Source organism: Rattus norvegicus, chromosome X (assembly GCF_036323735.1).
Source record: "Rattus norvegicus strain BN/NHsdMcwi chromosome X, GRCr8, whole genome shotgun sequence".
NCBI classification, from domain to species: Eukaryota; Metazoa; Chordata; class Mammalia; order Rodentia; family Muridae; genus Rattus; species Rattus norvegicus.
This window is the reverse complement of record NC_086039.1, coordinates 118,406,135-118,415,661: the sequence shown is the minus strand read 5'-3', so window position 1 is coordinate 118,415,661 and position 9,527 is coordinate 118,406,135. Positions and strand designations below refer to the sequence as shown.

General features: G+C 38.7%; 1 pseudogene; it reads left to right on the top strand.

Moving 5' to 3' along the window:
- Positions 1-463: 463 nt before the first annotated feature.
- Rps26-ps7 (ribosomal protein S26, pseudogene 7) lies at positions 464-8,764 on the top strand (annotated as a pseudogene).
- The last annotated feature ends 763 nt before the right edge of the window (positions 8,765-9,527 follow it).

Below are 9,527 nucleotides of genomic sequence, written 5' to 3'. Positions count from 1 at the left end.
ATGGCATGGATAGCATTGAGTCCTACAGATCAGGTTTTCCAGTACTGACATCTGTATTTCTCACTGTTATAATTGTGGCAAAGGCTCTTTGAGGAGGCTGGGCAGATGTGCTGTTCATGAAGCATGAATATTGGCCCAACCCTACAGTTCACTCCCTCATCCCAGTAATCATAAATATATCATCTCTGTGTTGTGATATCTTCAGCATGTAGTGGTTTGATTGAGAATGGTTCCAGTAAGCTCATATATCTGAGGTTTGATTCCTGTTGGTGAACTATTTAGGAATGGTTAGAAGGTTTATCTTGGAGTTTTGAAAGTCCACACAAATCTCAATTGCTCTTGCTCTCTCTCTCTCTCTCTCTCTCTCTCTCTCTCTCTCTCTCTCTCTCTCTCCTTGCCTGTGGATCAGCAATAAGCACTCAGCTACTGTTCCAGTGCCATACTTGCCTGCCTGCATGCCACCATGCTCCTTGCCATGGTGACCATGAACACATTCTATGAAACTCTCAGCAAGTCCACAAACATTTTCATGATGTCTCTTCACATCATAGGAATGTAATGAAGACACTGCATTAAGTTGTATGCACTCTGTTTCATGCAAATTCTCCTAACTTCATACCCATTTGATATGGGGGATAAAACATAAACTAAATATTGCCCACTCACTTTCAAACTGTGACTCACTTATCTATTAGGTGATATAGCATCCTGGAGGGGGGATTATTTTGATTTAAAGTGTCAGAAAAATTTCTTAGAAGTTGATTTTCAGCTTAGTCTGTAAGAATAATTGGGGCCCAAGGGACAACCTGAGAAAATTCAAGAACATGTGATTCTGGCATAAATAATTTGATGAGGCTGAGTCATGGGGTGGGTGTAATGGTTATATACCTGATGACTTGGTAGAACAGAAAAATATAGTGAAGGAAATATTAGAGAAAAGGCCAAAAATATTAAACATGATGAAAATCAAGGATTGTTAAAGTTTTTGTCTACATACTACTCCTTCCTTTGTTTTGTCCTTCCCTATCCTCCTTATTTTCTTCATCTCAAACAAAAAATCTTATTTTGCGGTGTTGGGGCTAGAACCGAGGCTCAGGTGCATTTTACGGACATGCTGTACTGTAGCCACCCACCACCACTTCATAACAACAAAAATGTCACTGTGTTAAACTCATTATAGTTACGTTATTTCTCCTGTGTCCCCTCTACATCCAGCACAATCCTTGAGCATGGCCCTATTCAATAGAAATTGGTTGAATTTTGATCTGAACTACTTGATTGCACCTTTAAGATTAGTTAATATAGATAAGAAAATCAATGTGATATTCTAAGCTATCATTTTGAAAATATCTGTCTTCACAATGGATTTCATTGAGCTTGTGGCTTTATTTTATCTTTTTTGCAAGAGAACAGTCTTTATTCTTTGATTTCTGAGTTTACCAGAAACACTAACTTGTATCTCTAGCATTCCCTGTCTGGAGATTGGTTTGTCATCCCTGAAGGCTTTTACCTTCCTGCGGCAGAAATTGCACTCTCTGTTGCCTTTTCAGCCAACAAAATCTGTCTTTAACAGCACTAATACTAGCATCGCTGCTATTAATAATGTTGACGAAAATGCCAGAGTAAATCAGCATCCCTTTCCTTCAGAGCACTTCTCAGCCATGTATTGATGCTTTCACAGTCAGTGTTAAGATTTCTGTGGACTTAAATTTATTTTTCACATTTCCATCCAAGGAATTGAATAATACAATCATTTTTGTTCCTTAAAAATTTATGAAGTGAATTGATAATTAATTATGACTCTTGTTTTACTTCAGAGATGCATTATGTTACAACGATAAAGACCTTTTAAACACGATACAACTAAAACTTAGAACATATTTTTAACCAGCAACTAAACAAAAGAATTATTGGATTTTTCACACAGCGTTATTGAAGTTTAAGGGAGGTAAAGATCACTGGTTGTAAGAAATCAATAAAACCCAGTTCAGCAAACATTTACTCTGCCTAGACAGAGGGATAGATTTGGGGGAAGTATTGGCAGAATAATGATTCAGGGAAATAATTAATTGGAAAAATATAGAAATAAGAATGACTGAAAAATTCAAAGACTAGAAAAGAGACTACTCTGACTGATGAAAGGCATATGGAGAAGGAAACACTGTTAAATTCGGATGGTACTTTTGTTAATACTTTTATACTTGTTAAGTTTAAGAGTATGCCACACTAGTACACAAGATGGTGGGTCCTTGTTGGGATAAGAAATGTTTAAACCTGTGCAATTTACAACACATTTACTCTGAAGAAAAAATAAAATTAAAATATTTACCTCCAGAAACCTAGGGAGGAAAAAGGTTGGGACGACCTTTAGAATGTACCAGAGACCAGGGAAGTGAAAGACTCTCAGGATTCCAAGGGGAGGACACTAGATGGCATGCCTTAGAAGGGGGAGAGGGAACTTACTGAACATACCTTCAGCAGAAAGACAGGGGGGCATCAAGTGAGGGTTGGGGTTTCTATCCTACAGTCAAAGCTCTCACCCATGATTCTTCCTCTCTGGAAGGAATGCAGGGATGGAAAGGGAGAAGAGCCTGAGGAAAAGAAGGTCCAGTGACAGGCCCAAAGTGGGACCCAGCTCAAGGGAAGGCCCAAGATCTGTAACCATTACTGAGGTTATGGAACATTCACAAAAAGGGACCTATCCTGTCTGCCCTCCAAAATATCCAACAAGCAGCTGAAAGAGTCAGATGCAGATATGAGTACCCAACCAATGCACAGAAGCTGCTGACCCCTCTGGTTGAATTAGAGACAAGCTGAAGGAAGCTGAGGAGGAGGGCAACCCTGTAGGAGGACCAGCAGTCTCAATTGACCTGGACTCTTGAGATCTCTCAGACACTAGATTACCAACCAGGCAGCATCCACCAGCTGAGACGAGGCCTCTAACACATATACAGCTTAGGTTCAGTCAGAGAATATACACTTTACCCTCAAAGGACTGGAGGCCCCAGGATGTGTAGAGGACTTGTGAGGTGAGTAGGGTGGGGATATCATTTTGGAGACGTGGAATGGGGGTAGGGAGGAGGTATGGGATGTCAAACTGTCGGCAGGTGGTGGGGGTGGACTGGGAGGGAAATAAAAACTGGAGTGTAAAAATAAATTTAAAAAATAGACTTCAAAAATATTTATTTCAGTTTATTTTATGTATATGTGTGTTACATACATGTGTGTCATCTGTGTAACAGATTTTGAAAACTCAGTGACACACCGTCACTAGCAAGCAACTTCTCCTAATCCTTCTCAACCAGTTACAACAACCAGGGACCAAAAATTCTAATAGATGAACCAATAGGGACCTTTCTCACTCAAACCACAACAATCAATTTAGATGACATCTCTGATTATAATATCATTATATTTTATTTGATGAATATTATAGACACTGAAATACAATGTTTCAAATATATGTATACTGAGCAATATCTAAATAAGCTAATTATATTGTTTCACATGATTTATATTTACACTAAAACCTTAAATATCTACTTAGCAATTTTAAATATACAAAACTATTTTGCTAACTACCACATCATGCAAAAAATCTCTTGAATTTACAATTGAACTTTTCTTTATTTTATTTAAAATAAATTTATGCCATATATTAATATGTAAGTACACAACTATGTAAGTATATTTTAATTATAGTCTCCCCTCCCCAACTACTCTGAGAACTCCTCACCTTTCCTCCTATTGGAATCTACAACTTGTCTGACTCTTGGTGGAAAACTGACATCTAAAGAACAATAACAAAATAATACAAAAGAAAAACAAACTGGAAGCAAGCAGAAGGAAAAGAACCTAAAAAAAGCACAAGATGTACATGTAGGTGAGAATGGCTAAGATCAAAAACTCAGGTGACAACAATGCTAGCGAGGATGTGGAGAAAGAGGAACACTCCTCCATTGTTGGTGGGATTGCAGACTGGTACAACCATTCTGGAACTCAGTCTGGAGGTTCCTCAGGAAATTGGACATTGAACTACCTGAGGACCCAGATATACCTCTTTTGGGCATATACCCAAAAGATGCTCCAACGTATAACAAAGACACGTCCTCTACTATGTTCATCGCAGCCTTATTTATAATAGCCAGAAGCTGGAAAGAACCCAGATGCCCTTCAACAGAGGAATGGATACAGAAAATGTGGTACATCTACACAATGGAATATTACTTAGCTATCAAAAACAATGACTTTATGAAATTCATAGGCAAATGGAGGGAACTGGAAAATATCATCCTGTGTGAGGTAACCCAATCACAGAAAAACACACATGGCATGCACTCATTGATAAGTGGCTATTAGCCCAAACGCTTGAATTACCCTAGATGCACAGAACACATGAAACTCAACACAGATGATCAAAATGCGAATGCTTCACTCCTCCTTTAAAAGGGGAACAAGAATACCCTTGGCAGGGAATAGGGAGGCAAAGATTAAAACAGAGGCAGAAGGAACACCCATTCAGAGCCTGCCCCACATGTGGCCCATACATATACAGCCACCCAATTGGACAAGATGGATGAAGCAAAGAAATGCAGGCCGACAGGAACCGGATGTAGATCCCTCCTGAGAGACACAGCCAGAATACAGCAAATACATAGGTGAATGCCATCATTAAACCACTGAACTGAGAACGGGACCCCCGTTGAAGGAATCAGAGAAAGGACTGGAAGAGCTTGAAGGGGCTCAAGACCCCATATGAACAAAAATGCCAAGCAACCAGAGCTTCCAGGGACTAAGCCACTACCCAAAGACTTTACATGGACTGACCCTGGGCTCCAACCTCATAGGTAGCAATGAATAGCCTAGTAAGGGCACCAGTGGAAGGGGAAGCCCCTGGTCCTGTCAAGACTGGACCCCCAGTGAACGGGATTCTTGGGGGAGGGAGGGCGGTAATGGGGGAATGATGGGGAGGGAAACATCCATATAGAAGTGTAGGGGGAGGGGTTAGGGGGATGTTGGCCAAGAAACCGGGAAAGGGAATAACAATCCAAATGTAAATAAGAAATACTCAAGTTAATAAAGAAAACAAAAGGATGTACATGTAGACAAGAAACGTTTTTCCTCACAAGAATTTCTAAAATAAGAATGGTTTGGAGACATCCCATTTAAGACTGAGCATTCAAGGTAGCACTCTCCCTCTACATCTTGTTTATCTGTGGCTCTCTGTATTCTTTTTTTTTTTTTTTTTTCGGAGCTGGGGACCGAACCCAGGGCCTTGCGCTTCCTAGGCAAGCGCTCTACCACTGAGCTAAATCCCCAACCCCGGCTCTCTGTATTCTTATCCACTTAAAAAAGAAGCTTTTCTGATGATAATGTGTATGAGCAAAACCTGATCTGAGAGTATAGGAGAATATCATTAGGAGTCATTTATGCCTAGGTTTCTTCAAAAGATCACAATGCTGTGATCCTTTAATACAGTTTAATACAGTTTCTCATGTTGTGGTGATGCTCTAACCACAATATTGTTTCACTACTACTTCATAAATATGATTCTGCAACTCTTATGAACCATAGTGTAACCCATAGGTTGAAACTACTACTTAACCAGAATGGCAGTATTGATTTTCTCCTAGGTCCCTGAGCAGTGTTGGATATGAGTTCTATCTCATGAAATGGAACTTAAAGCCAAACAGATAATACATAAGCTTTGTATCACTATTACAGTGTCACAGCTTGCAGTCTCCAGTGTAGATCGAAGACTTTGAATCTGGGCTGACCAGTAATTCTATTAGATGTAACCCATTCCTGGAACTAGGAGCTTTAATTGATGATAAAAGAGGCCCACTTGGGGATCTATCTCTCCTATTCCTTTTGGTCACCTTTATATATGTTTATATTTGGTGAAGATTCTATTGCATTGGTTTTCCATATGGCCTTTCAGATGACCTCAGTTTTAGCTGTATTTCTCCATATTTTCCCTTACTCTGTATTTCCTCCTCTTTCAGTTCAATCCTCCCATCCATGTCCCCCCTAATCCATCCATAACTATCTATTCTATCTGCCCTTCCTAGGGAAATCAATTCTCACCCACCCCCATTCACTTACTTTGCACATGAACTCTGTGGTTATACAAACTATAGCTTGCTTATCAAAGGCCAGCTAACATTGACATATAAATAAAACTGTACCATATTTGTCTTTCTGGGTCTGGGTTACCTCACTCAGGATGAATCTTTTCTACTTCTCTCCATTTACATATAAATTTCATGACTTTATTTTTTTTAAAATAGTGAGTAAAATGCCACTCTGTCAATATACCACATTTTTTTTCATTCATACATTGGCAAGTATCTATGGTGTTTGCAATTCTTGACTATTATGAATAGAGTAGCAAAGAACAAAGATGAACAAGTGTCCTTGTGGTAAGCTGAAGCATCCTTTGGGTATATGCCAAAGAGTGGTGTAAGTAGATCTTGAGGTAGATCAATCCTCAAAAAATAATTTCTCAATTTTCTGAGGAACCACCACATTGATTTCCATAGTGTCTATATATTACTCTCACCAGCAATGCAAGGGTGTCCCCTTTATACTGCATGTTTGCCAGCCTGAGATGTCATTTGTGTTATAGAACTTGGTCATTCTGATTAGTGGAAGATGGAATCTCAAAGTACTTTTGATTTGCATTCCCTTGATGACTAATAATATAGAACATTGTTTCCAAGACATTTGTGATCTCTGTTGAAAATAATGTTTAGATATATACCCCATTTTTAATTGGATTATTTATTTGGTAACTAGTTTCTTGAGTTCTTCATATATTGTAGATGAATTCCCCAATAAAAAGACACAGATTAAAAAGTGCATACGCAATGAGGACCCAGCATTCTGCTGCCTACAGGAAAAACACCTCAGAGACAAAGACAGACACTACCTCAGAGTAAAAGGCTGGAAAAAAACTTTCCAAGCCAATGGTCTGAAGAAGCAAGCTGGAGTAGCCATTCTAATATCAAATAAAATCAATTTTCAACCAAAAGTCATCAAAAAAGATAAAGAAGGGCACTTCATATTCATCAAAGGAAAAATCCACCAAGATGAACTTTCAATCCTAAATACCTATGTTCCAAATACAAGGGCACCTACATACATAAAAGAAACCTTACTAAAGCTCAAAATACACATTGCACCTCACACAATAATAGTAGGAGATTTCAACACCCCACTCTCATCAATGGAGAGATCATGGAAACAGAAATTAAACAGAGACAGAGACAGACTAAGAGAAGTCATGAGCCAAATGGACTTAACAGATATTTATAGAACATTCTATCCTAAAGCAAAAGGATATACCTTCTTCTCACCACCTCATGGTACTTTCTCCAAAATTGACCATATAATCAGTCATAAAACAGGCCTCAACAGGTACAGAAAGATAGAAATAATCCCATGCGTCCTATCAGACCACCACAGGATAAAGATGGTCTTCAATAACAATCAGGAAAGAACACCCACATATACATGGAAGTTGAACAATGCTCTACTCAGTAATAACCAGGTCAAGGAAGAAATACAGGAAGAAATTAAAGACTTTTTAGAATTTAATGAAAATGAAGGTACAACATACCCAAACTTATGGGACACAATGAAAGCTGTGCTAAGAGGAAAACTCATAGCTCTGAGTGCCTGCAGAAAGAAACAGGAGAGAGCACATGTAAACGCTCTAGAACAAAAAGAAGCAGACACACCCAGGAGGAGTAGAAGGCAGGATATAATCAAACTCAGAGCTGAAATCAACCAAGTAGAAACAAAAAGGACCATAGAAAGAATCAACAGAAGCAAACGCTGGTTCTTTGAGAAAAACAACAAGATAGATAAACCCTTAGCCAGACTAACGAGAGGACACAGAGAGTGTGTCCAAATTAAAAAAAATCGGAAATGAAAAGGGAGACATAACTACAGAATCAGAGGAAATTCAAAAAATCATCAGATCCTACCACAAAAGCCTATATTCAACAAAACTTGAAAACCTGCAGGAAATGGACAATTTCCTAGACAGATACCAGGTACCAAAGTTAAATCAGGAACAGATATACCATTTAAACCACCCCATAAATCCTAAAGAAATAGAAGCAGTCATTAAAGGTCTCCCAACCAAAAAGAACCCAGATCCAGATAGGTTCGGTGCAGAATTCTATAACACGTTCACAGAAGACCTCATACCAATACTATCCAAACAATTCCACGAAATTGAAACAGATGGAGCACTACTGAATTCCTTCTATGAAGCTACAATTACTCTTATACCTAAACTACACAAAGACCCAACAATGAAAGAGAACTTCAGACCAATTTCCCTTATGAATATCAACGCAAAAATACTCAATAAAATTCTTCCAAACCGGAGTCTTGGTTCCAATATAACCAAAATAAAAAAAGAAACAATGGTTGTGCCTAAAAGGGCCATGGCCATGTGCAGACAATTAGATGCACGATCTGTGTCCGGTGCATGCGCAAGGATAAGGCCATTAAGAAGTTTGTCATTTGGAACATTGTAGAAGCTTCTGCAGTCAGGGACATATCTGAAGCAAGTCTCTTCAACGCTTATGTGTTTCCCAAGCTCTATGTCAAGCTGCACTACTGCGTGAGATGTGCCATTCATAGCAAGGTCATCAGGAATCGATCTTGTGAGGCACTGAAGGACTGAACACCCTCACCACGATTCAGACCTCTTGGCGCTGCAGCACAACCTCCACCAAAGCCCATGTAAAGAGGTGATTTCATGAAGGCAGAAAGAAAAATACCATGGAAAAATAAAAGTGATAATTTAAAAAAAAAATTCTTGCAAACCAAATCCAACAGCACATCAAAACAATCATCCATCATGATCAAGTAGGCTTAATCCCAGGGATGCAGGGATGGTTTAATATATGGAAAACCATCAACATAATCCACTATGTTAACAAATTCAAAGAAAAAAAACACATGATCATGTCATTAGATGCTAAGTAAGCATTGGACTAAATTCAACACCCCTTCATGATAAAATTCCTGGAAATAACAGGAATTCAAGGCCCATAACTAAACATAGTAAAAGCAGTATACAGCAAACCAGTAGCTAACATCAAACTAAATGGAGAGAAACTTGAAGCAATCCCAGTAAAATCAGGGACTAGACAGGGCTGCCCACTCTCTCCCTACTTATTCAATATAGTTCTCGAGGTTCTAGCCAGAGCAATCAGAAAACAAAAGGAGATCAAAGGGATAAAGATTGGAAAGGAAGAAGGCAAAGTATCACTATTTGCAAATTATATGATAGTATATTTAAGTGCTCCCAAAAGTTCCACCAGAGAACTACTAAACCTGATAAACACCTTCAGCAAAGTGGCTGGGTATAAAATTAACTCAAATAAATTAGTAGCCTTCCTCTACACAAAAGAGAAAGAAGCCAAGAAAGAAATTAGGGAAATGACACCATTCATAACAGTCCCAAATAATATAAAATACCTCGAAGTGACTTTAACAAAGCAAGT